The sequence below is a fragment of the Numida meleagris genome, chromosome 6 (assembly GCF_002078875.1).
Source record: "Numida meleagris isolate 19003 breed g44 Domestic line chromosome 6, NumMel1.0, whole genome shotgun sequence".
NCBI classification, from domain to species: Eukaryota; Metazoa; Chordata; class Aves; order Galliformes; family Numididae; genus Numida; species Numida meleagris.
Window position 1 is genome coordinate 19,115,006 of NC_034414.1, and position 12,851 is coordinate 19,127,856.

At 39.4% G+C, this 12,851-nt stretch overlaps 1 protein-coding gene across 3 annotated transcripts in view; it reads left to right on the forward strand.

The window, feature by feature from the left end:
• CD44 (CD44 molecule (Indian blood group)) overlaps positions 1-12,851 on the forward strand; it is a 104,369-nt gene that overhangs the window by 536 nt on the left and 90,982 nt on the right. The window contains exons 2-4 of one of the 3 annotated variants that reach the window (XM_021401861.1): positions 1,720-1,799; positions 7,087-7,211; positions 9,669-9,859. The gene's annotated coding sequence lies outside the window, so the exon portion shown is untranslated. Of the gene's footprint in view, positions 1-1,719; positions 1,800-7,086; positions 7,212-7,241; positions 7,334-9,668; positions 9,860-12,851 lie in introns of all 3 variants that reach the window. The other 2 variants (XM_021401862.1, XM_021401863.1) reach the window with 2 other exon arrangements.

Below are 12,851 nucleotides of genomic sequence, written 5' to 3' on the forward strand. Positions count from 1 at the left end.
ATTTTTCCTGTAGCACATAAATGATACAGAAATCTGTCTGAAATCACTTGAAGTTATTCTTGAGGAAAAAACTGGTGTTGTAATCAGACCTTCATTTTTTTTTCTAGCTAGAAGAAAAGGAAATACCCCAAATGAAGTTACTACAAACATAGGCTTTATAGTCTCAGATTCTGAGTGTTCTTGAGGTTGTAAAGGAACAGAAAAAAGTTAAAGTGAATCATAGATCATAATATGTGTATTTAAGGTTATACAAATCTGGTTTAGGCTGCATCAAATGTTAGTGTTAACTTAGCTGGAAAAGAACAGGTGGTTAATGTCAATATAATACTAAAATCATAAATGAATACCTGCAAAAAGTATTGTTTCAATTAAAGTATTGGATTTTTTCCAAACACCGTTTAGTGCTGAGTCTCCAAAAGGTGCTTGCTCTACTTGCAGAGAATGCTTTGGCTTCTCCATTGTTGTTGACTCTATCCATAACAAAACAGCCACAGAAAAGTATGCAATATTCTCCCTCCTTCCTTTTCCCTTGTCTTAAAGCTCTGCAGCCATGTTGTGTGTCTCATGTTTATACCATATCCCATAGCTGGGAACGTATTCAGCTTCTTGTACTTGACATCTTCCCACTGTTAGTGCTGTGCAGTGGGTTAATGTACGCATTCTGCATCAGTGAAGACTTTATACATATACAGACTGAACTGACATCACAGGAGGAGGTAGTGAGCCTTAGGGCTCTCTGAGGGTACTAATAGGCCTTAAGAGCCCCCAGCCAGCCTCACCTGGGATAGATATACACAATCACATGTACCCCTGCCCGTGAGCCTGCGGCCCACTTAAACTCAGGGGTGAGGATGCTTCTCTAGTGACCTGGATTACAATACCTGTTTCTAGCTTTGTATCAGCTCCTGCTTCTTTTGCTCTGTGTGTGAAGTTAGTGGATCGGTAGTTGCTGGAAATCAGGGCTTGATCACTGTGTTGTGGTATGACTGTTGTATGAGGTGAATAATGGAGCACTCGGGTTGTAACGTGGAAGGCCCTTCCCATTACGCTTGCTATTGGTTGGCCTACAGGAGAAGCTTTACTTCTTTGTTTTAATAACAATGTGCATGACCACTCTATATGGCTTTTCGGAAGTGAGTGGACAGCGGGATATTCAATATGATTGGCCAGGGGCCCATGTGAGCTTCTGGAACAGTCTAGTAAAAGATAAGAAATACTATATAGTTCTGTAACTTTTACCATATACTGCTGTATGCAGTATTTGGCCCGGACCAGACTTTTGGTCTCAGCGCACAAGGACGAAATATAGGGGGTTGCCTGCGTTCGGCTTCATACAACTTAGTTTCACCTTTCAGCATTTCACTGTTCTGATAAAGCAGTTTCCCATCACTAACTAATGGGATCTCAATGCCTAAAAATGTATCCTGCAAGAGCTTAAGTCTTACTGTGAGTCAGTGGAATATAAATTCCTAAGTACTGAAGTCACTGCAAGAGAATCCACTTGTAGTCCAACTCATTTGGGTAGTAGTGAATTTTTTTTTGCATGAGTGCAAACTGGAGGACCAGCACTAAAGAATAATCTAGAAGCTTTAGTTCCTGTGTTTCTCTTTGGTCTGTACCAAAGTGATGAGATTTGCCCAGTGTTGGTTTGCCTTGAATGAGTTCATTCAGGAACTAGGTAGATTTTTTGAAGGCCCTCTCTCCTTTCTTCTTTTCAAGGTCTGATTTTGAACTTGGAGTATTTCAAGACTTTAACATGAACGTGACTAGATCTACTTAACCATTTTTTCACTTAACAAGTGAGTTTTCTTTTTAACCCTAATTGACTGCTATGTATGTTTGTACTAGAACTAGTTACATTGTACCTCAGCGTTATACTTCTGCTTTAAAACCTACAGGCTAGCAAACTCAGATGCTGTTACTTTCTGCCTTACTAAGTTTTAGTCAGTTTCAACAACCTCACTGGATGAATATTAACAGGAATAGCGTAAGCAAGAAACACACTGAATTACCAAGTGTACTATGTCTGGGAAAAAAAAACACATCAAAATGTGTTGTAAGGGGTCACGGTAGATTTTTTTTTGGACAGCTATTCCTTCAGGAGCAATCATGGTCAGATGTTTGACTTGGAGGAGATTTAAAATTAGTGCTTGGGTATGAAAGACAAGTGTGAGATGAGTGTGATGCAACAGGATCTTCCTCAAGTTGTATTGCTAATTGCTGGGTATCAGGCTTTAATGTCACACTTGTAAAGCTGTTTTAGGGACTTAGCAATGAATACAGCAGTGCTCTCAAAAATCGGTAGCCTAGTGGGTGACGAATAGCCTGGAAGTGGTTAAGGAAAAAAAGAGACCCTTCAAAGCAAAATGAAAATATATATCTGTATGACATTATTAGGGCAGCCTCTGGAGATCTAACTTCACAAAGACTTGTGGTCTTGCCTTACTCTCCTGATCTTTCTTTCTAATTTCCTCTTTGTCTTAGTGTGACTCATTTCTCTCTCCTTCCTCCAGCTTTCTCCCTGGCACTCACACTCCCACTAGTTTTCATATAATTCTGTTTTGCTTGCCTCTCAATTTTCCATTCTCATTTTTTGTTCTCATTTCTAAGTCTCTATTCCCACTCTTATTTTTTGTCTCAGCTTTATTATTAGCCAAATGCTGCCTATTCAAGTTTATATTTTGTATGAAAGGCAGGAGGATTTGAGTGGAATTGAGTGGGCTTTCACTCATGGCAACAGTAAGTATAGTTATCCTTGCACTTCTGCTATTTTAATAATGGTATTTTTTCCAAATGTTTCCATGGGTTATTAGGTCTTTCATGCTTGAGTGTCAATTTTAATCTCCTCCAAGTCAAACATCTGACCAAGATTGCAACTACTCTGTCCCATCTGAGAAGAGAGGCAAAGCTCCCCATCTCTGCACAGTGCAAGTACTAGAGTGAATAGTTTAAGGCTGTGTAATATACTACAGTGGTTGGTTGTGCTGGAAAGTTTGCCAAGATTGTCACACCGGATCTGCAGAATAAGCAGTGGATTTGGAAGGGGCTGCATAGTGACTTGTGCTCTGGGAAGTGCTCCAGGCAGACTAATTGCCTCTTGCCTCTCCAGAAAGCTCCATGGAATCATAGAATGGTTTGAGTTGGAAGGGACCTTTAAAGGTCATTTAGTCCAACTCCCTTGCAATGGACAGGGACACCTACGCTAGATCAGGTGCTCACAGCCCCCATTCAGCCTGACCTTGGGTGTGTCCCAGGGGCGGGACATCCACCAACTCTCCAGGCAACCTATGCCAGTGCCTCACCACCCTTATTCTTGTGCAGACTCGAGCTGGATTGCCATGTTGCTCCATGTTGCTGAGCAGCTGCTGAGGTCCCTCTTGGGAGACTGCTGCACTTTAAAAAAAAAAAAAAAAGTAAACATATTTGCTTGTATACTACTATTAACATGAAACACAGGTTTTGATATTTTTTTGGTAAAGCAGTGGGTGCAGACTACAACACAGAAACTGCATTTGGAAAATGCCTGTTACTATAACCAGATGTTGGTAGTCAACCACTGCTGTAATTTCATTATAGAAGAAATGAGATTGGCTTTATTTTTTTAACTTGAGTACATAATAAAGTTTGTCTGCACTAAGTTAGGAGTCCATGTACTGCTGTGTGTAACTCCTTTTCACACCTTGAAAAATGGCTGGTTTGCCACTAGCTTCAGCCTGAACAGCTCCATTTGCTTCAGTTGAGTTTAAATTTTTCTTATTATGTATTCAGCAGTATGTGGTAAAATATCTATAAAACAGTCTGTCATCACCATTCTTATTAGCTAGCAGGATCACAGAAGTTTTGCTAAAAACAGTGTTGTCTAGAATGTTCTAGGTAGAAAATGCATAAGGACCTCTGTCTTATATGACATGCAAAAACAGTGATATAGAAAGAAGGGAAATCTTTTCAACTATTTTGCATTTTTTTTGAAGCTGTTGCTGATCTATCACAAGTCTGGCTCATTTGTCACCCCTAGATACAGTTTCTAGCTACATTATTTCTTTTAATAACACTGTCTGAGCTTTGTGGTTTCCTTTTAAAAGGAAGCAGCCTGTTATCTACACGGTCACTGAATCACTGATGTTCAAGGCGTTGGGAAATAGATTCTACCTCACCACTTGTGCTTGATGACTCAGTGGCAGCTGCCATTAGAAAAAGTACTGTGTTTTCCCCATCAGGACATTCCCTTAGTGGAATTCTTGAAAGTGTGAGGTACTTCACAAGGATCCATCGATGTCTGAACTGACCTTCCTGCAAGTCATTTAGTCTGTTAATCCCGGGGACTATGCTCCTGAACTAGAGAGGCATAAGGAATGTATTTACTGTAATATAAAGCAATTATAACTGTAGGGCTTATCAGAAACTTAACATAACATTGATTTAAATAATAGAAACAAGACTATAGTGTCTGGGATGCTTACTTTTGCCATGAGAATTTTCTTAGCTCAGCCAAAGATATTTCATTTTCTATCAAGCTGCACAGTTTCTAGCATGGTGTTCATCATTTTCTCAGTTTGAACAAAATCACTTTTGCGTAGTTATTAATGTTGAGAGAAAATTTATTTACTTAGCCATGTCCTGGCTAAGGAACAGATGAGAGTTGCTCATGTCATCCTTGTCTTCCTTTCTAAGGATAGCGTAGTCGACTTCTTTTTGTTCCCCAGAAATGTGTCAGTAGTGATCTCATACTTAATATTATGAATGTGCTTTGGAAAAAATTTTTAGTAGTGCGGGTACTGTACCATTCTAATTTGTTTTATTGCCATTTTCACTTGTCAGGATGGATTTTTTTCTAGATAAGCATGTCTGAATTTTCTTTTTTTTTTTTCAGGCTTGAAGTTAGCCACAATTTTCCTACCTCATTTTCAGGTACTACCCTATCAGGGTACAAAAAATATTCAGGCACAGAGAATTTAAGTTGACTGGGGCAGGAGCTCTTGTCTGTTATTTACAGTCGAACAGTTTAACCTGGAAGATAACAGTTCACCTCTGCATCCTGTTTTCAGTAGTGTTGTGTGATTGATGAGCTATGGTAAAACAGGAATAAGACACATGAGAAATATATTCAAAGTCATACACAGAGGTGGGGGAGAGGGTGGGAATTTTCCAGTGATCACACCCTGGCCCATGAGACTTAATTATCCAAAACAGTCTGATAAGTAATGTAATTTGTTTGCATAGCTAACTCCCCTGATTAGTTCTGGGGAGGTACGTGGCTTTCTTTCCACTTCAGGGAGTTTCTCTAATAATTTTCTTCCAAAGGTGGATAGCGTCATATTTCCCTAAATGCAGCTGGCTCTGAAGATCATACTCAGTATTCAACAAGTGAGCTTTCAGACTCAAGTGGCTTGATGGTTGCTTCTGCCACAGGAGTTTTTCTCCTTTCCAGTACATGTCTTGTGCATGTTGCTAGGTTGCACTTCAACTTAAGTCATAGTATCCTTAAAGTACAGCTTCTTCAAAGTAAACCCATTCAGATATAAAACTCATTCCGTACTTTAAGTGAATCTCTAGTTTATAAGAAAAGACAAGAATGTCACAACTATTAATTTAAAGAGGGAATACTCATTAAACATTGTTACCATTTTGTCCAGACTATTTGGATTGTGTTTTAAATTTTTGCTGTTTTTTTATTGTTCCATAAAACTGCAGTGTTCATTAATAGTGGTGTGTAGACAATTTGCTGTTCTGTATACAGAATCGATCATCAGCTGGTAACTGTCAGGTCTGCAGATTAATTAATGTGATCTTTCTTTTGTAAGGTAAATTTAAGGACTTTCTTTTTTTCACTCACCCAGGCATACGTTTCTAAAATCTTAATGAAAGAATATTTTTGAAAGTAAAGGCCTCTAGGCTTGAATGGCAGGAAATTTAGGTAGGAGTGGAAAACTGAGTGATACCAGTATGTTTTGCCAAAAGCAAAAAAAAAAAAAACCAAAAACCAAACACTAATTTCCTCTTTATGAATGTATCGCATCTCCTTTGCAGAAAGTAACTACTTTGAAATACTGACTATTGCAACACCCTGGTTTGAGTCTGTGATTTCTAGCAAGACAATCCAATTCACTTTTCTATCAGAAGGAAGAGATTGAGAGACTTTAGTGCATGTTTTTAATGGACTGTCTCCTATATATCTTTTGTACACCAGTACCAGTGTTTATGTTCATAATTAATTCCCTGAGATTCCTGAGTCATTTAAACTGTCAAAATTACTGAAAATCTTGGAAGTTAATGATGAAATACTCTAATGAAAAAGGGAGCCTATGGATGTTAAGCATCTTGCAATGTATGGAGAGTTGGACTAGAAGCCCACCTGGTAGGGGCAGACTAATGGAGGCTGGTAGAACAGTAATTCTGAAATCTGACCTTTCTCCTGGCCTTGGAATTCTACTTTAGTCATGACTCGAAGAACAAAAAACTGGAGTTTTCAGTGATAAATATCTCAGGAAGAGACAGTGATAAATGTTGCTCAGGAATTAGAAGACATGAGTTTGCTTCTGTATTTTGACTTGGATTCACACTTCCAGGAAAAAAAAACAACATAGTCCAGAGGATAAACAAGCACTTAATTATCTTTATCTATACTTATAAAGTGAGCCATAATGTGGCAGACATCACAACAGTCAAAGGCAAATACAGCCCACCAGGAAGTGGGGTGTCCTGAAGGAGTGGTTCTCAGGAGCAAGTCTATAGCTTGTAAGTTATTCCTTGCCAAAAAAAAAATCTATTTACTGTTCATTGTTGGATAAACAGTAATCAAGATTTCCCATCAGTGACGAGAAATCTGACCATACTTTTTTAGCTCATCTGATCTCAGTGAATTTTGCATTTGGACCTTCTGTGCATGTCCAGGAAAAGAAATCAAAGTCATTTTAATGCACAAACCACAGCTATACAAGGCATCAAAATATTGAGACAAGATTGTTGAAGATCACAGCTTTGGGCTGGGACCCTTTGAATCCTTTCTGGTTTGTGCTTGAGGTATGTCTGAATCTATTTTTGGATCTTGTTCTTTGTAGGCATCCATTTGTTTTTGTTGCCTCATAGGAAATCAGTAGCCTGTTTAAGGCTTGGAGAAAAGAAGGACCAGCTGTTTGTTAGTGGAAATACACATAACTCTCCTGCCTGCAGTATATTTTGCAGATGGAAGTGATATGTCCTGCAAATAAAAGGTAATAAATATCTGATTTTCTTCCTTTCAGGCATAATGCTTGGTGGGAGAGGGTGAAAGTGTTGCCTTCTGGATGATTAATGCCACTCTGTGCAGGCATTCCCTTTTTCAGCGTGGCCTTAGGTAAATGATTGTGGCTCTTCTGTCTATGTGAAATAGTCATGGCCAGAGAAATGATATGTGCCAGCAAAGGAATTTGTTGTATGCTGTGTGATGGTTCACAGCAGGTGAATCCAAAGGAAGTCCTGAATTGCGATGAGCTGGGCTGAAACAGTAACAGAGCCTGTATGTGTGAGTTACGTGAGCGTGGTTTATTCCCTGGTCAGTTTTCCATGGTTATACTGCATAGCCACAATGCATGGAAACATTGTCCTGCTATAGCAACTGACTCATTTGTTCTTTTAAAGACATCTTGATTACATCAGAGGGATCATTTTTGGAAATCTGATAATTTTCTCTGAGTCAGTTAACTGTCTTTTCCACATGTGCCGATAATTTTCTGAGTAAGCTTGGAGAATGCAAGGCTGACTGTTGGCGGGGTCTGCCTGGTGAGAGGTGGAGAATACCCCTGAATGAATACGTGATCTGTATGTCATGCAGTATTATTCATATGCATGCTGTCCAAGCAAGTCAGCAATCTGGCATACTAGTAATTAATTTTTTTCTCATAGTAAATTGAAGAATGTACTCTAAAGAAAAGATAATTCCACTTCCTCAGAGTACTTTCCTTGTTGCTTAGTTTGCAATAGAAACCTTGGAATCAATACTGATAACTTCATAAAGCCCAAATAATTCTTTGGGATATACTGACTATATGAAAAAGAAACCAACATTTTTGCACAAGTAATACATCACAGGCCATATTTAGAGGAATTTAAATGTAGAGGTAAAAATTGTCTTTAAAAAAAATGAGGTGATATGTTGTCTATTTCAAAAGGATTTCTTTTTGTACTTATATGATCCAAGGTATTTTAAATGGATGTCTGAAAACTTGAACAGTTTTCTTCCCAAAGTGACCAGAAGACATTAGGAATACCCCTCCTGTTATTTATGTATCATTTCATTGGAAATGTTTAAAATAGAACAATATTTCTGTGAGTGAGTATTCATATGCATGCAACTAAAGAGAAGAAACAGGATTTCTTCTCTTTGAAATGTTGGGTCTGAAGGGGTCATTTGATACAAACTGGAAGGGGAAAAAAAACCGCAAGGTAAGTTGAACAAAGTCCTGCCTACACACTGTCTTGTGGTTGGATTGTCAATGAATGATGATATACCCTTGTTGCTTGAAAACATGAAATTTGAGGCTGAGCAGAAGTAGGTTTGCCAAAATTAAAGCTTTTATTAAAATGCCTGTAAGGAGAACTTAGATGTTAGCTTGTAAATATTATTGTGGCTCTGTTGTTTCACCGAATTATCTGTTTTGCCAAAAAAAAATTACTCCATTTACTATAGTCGCTGTGTGCTTTAGAGGAACTTGTAGGAGTTGTGTGACCAAGAGAACAGTGCTTGTTCTAGCTGTCTGTTTGGCAAATCTCAGACTAAGGAATTGTGAAATGGCTCTTGACTTGAAGCTAGTGAGAGTTACTGGATGGGAACCGAACAGCAAGGATTTCCCAGATTTTGCAAGCTTGAGGCTTTCTGACTTAAAAACACTGAATTATTTCACTTAAGTTGCTGAAAGTATCTCCACTGTCTCTGAAATACCGAGTTATGCAATACCAGTGCTGTCACTGCGTGCAGCCCGCTCTGCTGCAGCCCTGCTAACATTCCTGGGGCATGAGTGGACGGCTACCAAGCAGGAGGTATGCTCAGTGTCACAGCAGGCAGAGGCAGCCGATTTAACAGCATCTCAGTTATTCTGCTCCTACAGGGTCACCAAAACCTACCTGTAGGAAATAACAAGTCTCAGCTTGCTCTGTGCTAAGGCAGCTACTGCAGCAAATGGGAGTATTCAGGATTTTGGATTAATTATATAGCGCTCTTATTAAACTTCTAATGAAGTGATTCAGGAGACATTGATGTAGAAACTGTTGGTCTTTAAAGCTCTCACTCTATTTCAGAACACAGTCACATCTTTATTAACACAGTTCTCTGTTTGCTGACAGGCAAAATGAGATGAACTGAGCACCTGTGCAAACCAGGGCAGTGATTGCAACAGCACGCAGTTATACGATGTGTACCTGGCACAGTACTGAAGAGATGTCAGGCTTAAAATACCAACACTGAGGTCCTAATTAAAACATGCCTGTTGTTTGGCAACCAGTAGCTTTTGAAATCAAGGATTTGCGGAATCAGGCTTTTCTCTCAGATCTCATCTCTTCTGCATTCCAAGTGTACGTTAAAGGCATGTGTGCTATTTGATTTCTGAATGTATTCACTTTTCTAAAATACGTGCTATGCCTAATATCTCCAGAGGAGTTTGTATTCAAATCATCCTAAAATTCTGTTTTTCTAGGAACTGATTTCTTTTGGATGGGATTTGGACAATGATTGAAAGTGTGAAAGAAGAGTAATATGACCTTGGGTTTACTTCTGAGGAATGCATTGAATAGATAATCCATGCTTTAACCCTACTGATGCTAGCCAAAAATTTGATGTGCAAGTCTACACAGAACAGCCTGGAAAAGAATAGCACAGGCAACACAGGTACCAAAACATCTGTGTTTGTATCTGTTTGGGGGCTGGTTGTGTATTTCCATAAAGCAAAAATTATTTAAAAGTATTCTGCAGCAGGGAGAAATCATCTAGGATCTTTATTGCTTAAGGACATCATCACTTCTTTTTCCTACATCTTTTCTCTGTTTTGACCCTCAGCGTTTGTTTTGAAATCGCTTTTTCTACTCTTCCCCTTCTGGAAAATTATTACAGGAATAACCAGAAACAAGCAATAATTATAGTAACACATTAGAACGAGAAATACAACAAAGCAACCATTTGTGGCTTATTTCCTGGGTGGGAGAAAGAGCTCAGGGTGCTACTGGAAAGGGACGTTTATGCCATAGAAACATACTAATCCCCACCCACAAGTAAGGGTCTGTTACCTAACGAGCATTGAGGTTCTGCGGGGACCTCTTGTCATTCTCTGCACTCTGCTTTCAGAGAATTCATCTTGGTCTTTTTGGCCCTTCTGGCCAGGCAGCTGGCTTTAGTTAGGATGAAACCAGCTGCATACAGAGAGCTGATGACTACCTTGCTATAACTATGCCTATGAATGTTCCTTTGCATTTAAGAGCACAACCCACAGCTCCGGTCAGATTCCAAGTAACAGCATTCTTCCACCTTACATTCTCACATATATTCATCTGGAATAAACAATTGTCAAAACAATATGCTCTCAATTGATTGCTGTATTGCAAATAAAAATAGCAATTTTTGTCCCTTACAAATACGCATATAATAAACATTTTTTAGATATTGCTGTGATGGACAACAAAAAAAACCACTGGACGGAGAAAATGAAATTGGTCTGTTTTTGCATTTTACCTGGGAGGTTTAAAGTTGAGATGGAAAGAGCAGTAGATCTGACACAAAGCCAAACATCGTAAGATAATGTTTCACGCCAGTCAAAAGGTAACAGCAAAATCACGAGAAACATTATCTATCAGCTCCTTTATAACAAAATTAAACTTTATGTTCCTTAAGAAGCAAAATTTGTGATGCTTGGAACATAGTGATCAGGAAATGAAAAATAAAATGTTGCTACAATGGAAACCGAATACTAACTTCAAGTGATGTTCACTTTTCTATGCTAATTAAGTTTCATGTGAATAATGCTAGATTGGCAGCTTGGAATATGAAGGCCTTTAATTAAGAAAAATTAAATCATGCTCACTTGGAGAGTATGTTAGAAATGGCATTAGATTAAGTTCCTTGAGTTGTTTGAGCGGGATAGATAAATAGTTTGTTTTCTGGTGTTTGGGAGACCATAGATTGCCAGGTTTTCTTTTCTCCTCTGTTAGTATATCACATTTTACTAACTTAAGGCCAATATATTGCACAGGATGGTTCTCTACCCCACTATCGTAGTTCCTTGATTCTTTGAAAACTTCTAATCTTTAAATCCCTTTCAAGATTTTACTTTAAAGCATGTGTATGTCTGAATCATTTCATGTTTCAATCAACTTCACTAGTACCTATTTTGTGGGGGTTATTGCCAGCATGTCATGTGACCGCCTTCATGTAGCGGGTGCCAACCAAGGGGAAAAACACTTAAAACACCTACAGAAGCTAAGATTTTCACATCTCAGTGTAATTTCCCATTCTTGGTTTAAGAGATGCTGGCTGCAATCAAATGTGCATTGCAGTGACTACTGGCTGAATCTGCACTCAGATGCAGTTGTGTTATTAGCAGTCTGCAGAGCCTGCCCTAGCTGACCTCCCTCTTTCTTTCTTAGCTCATGTGATCTGCTGTTTCAGTCTCCTTGTGACTCCCTGAGATTAAGCTTCCCACTAATTGTATCAGGGCATTCCCCGTTTGAGATGGGGAAGCTGGAACTGGAAAATTTCCTCCATGGAACAGGAGTGGGAATTCTCTCACAGTGAGCTCCAGGAGTTTCAGAGAATCATGTAAAGGATTTCCTGATACAGAGCATCGTTGCAGTAATACTGGAGGAATGCTTTTACTGAATTCATATTTTAGTGAGCCTAGAAATTGTCTAAAGAAAAAAGAGAAAAAAGTTATTGCTAGGATATTAAAGCTGCATTTTGTTTTGAAAGGATATCTACTGCTGTGTCCAACAGTAGTGCCTCAGAGTGAACATGGTCTTTAGGGGAGAAAATCACAGCAGAATTTTTTCTGCTTACTTGGAGACAGCTGAGTGCAGGCAGAACTTGTTGGTGTCATCCCTTTAAGAGGAGGCTGTGCTATTCACGGGAGAGGGGCGAGGAGTGGTTTGTTGCTGATGAAACGCTGAAATGCTCCAAAGGATGAAAGTGTCCATTCAGTGTGAGGTTGCCAGCACGGAGGCTGTAGAAGATGCAACCAGAATGGCTGGTATAGGTTACTCTGCTCAAATGTGAACTGGGTAAATAACCAGGAAGTGGTAGGGAGAATGGTTTTTGTTTTCTCACCTTATGTCATCTGTGAGTATTCCCATTTCTTAACCCTCAGTGTTCTCTTTCTCTACCGGTTCCTAATTTGTTGGCTTCCTCCCAAAGCCATTTTCTTTAGCTTAGCAATAGATATCCCTGAGCATCTCACTAAGTATCATAAGAAATAATTAGATGAAGCCATTTAAAATTAATTGGGAGAGGAGATATATAGGACCCTGAACTTCAGGAGAGCGAACTTCCGGCTGCTCAAGGAACTGCTGGGTGGGATCCCCTGGGAAACTGTCCTTAAGGGCGTAGGAACAGAGCAGAGCTGGCAGCTCTTTAAGGACACCCTCCTGAGAGCGCAAGAGCTCTCTGTTCCCCAGCAAAAGAAATCAAGCAGAGGAGGCGGGCGACCAGCATGGCTGAGCAAGGACCTGCAGCTTAAACTGAGGGAAAAGAGAGAAATGTATGTGAAGTGGAAGCAGGGTTGTGTATCCTGTGAGGAATATAGGGCTGTTGTCCGCATGTGTAGAGATAGGATCAGAAAAGCCAAGGCGCAGGTAGAGCTGAACTTGGCTAGGGATGTGAAAAATAACAAGAAGGG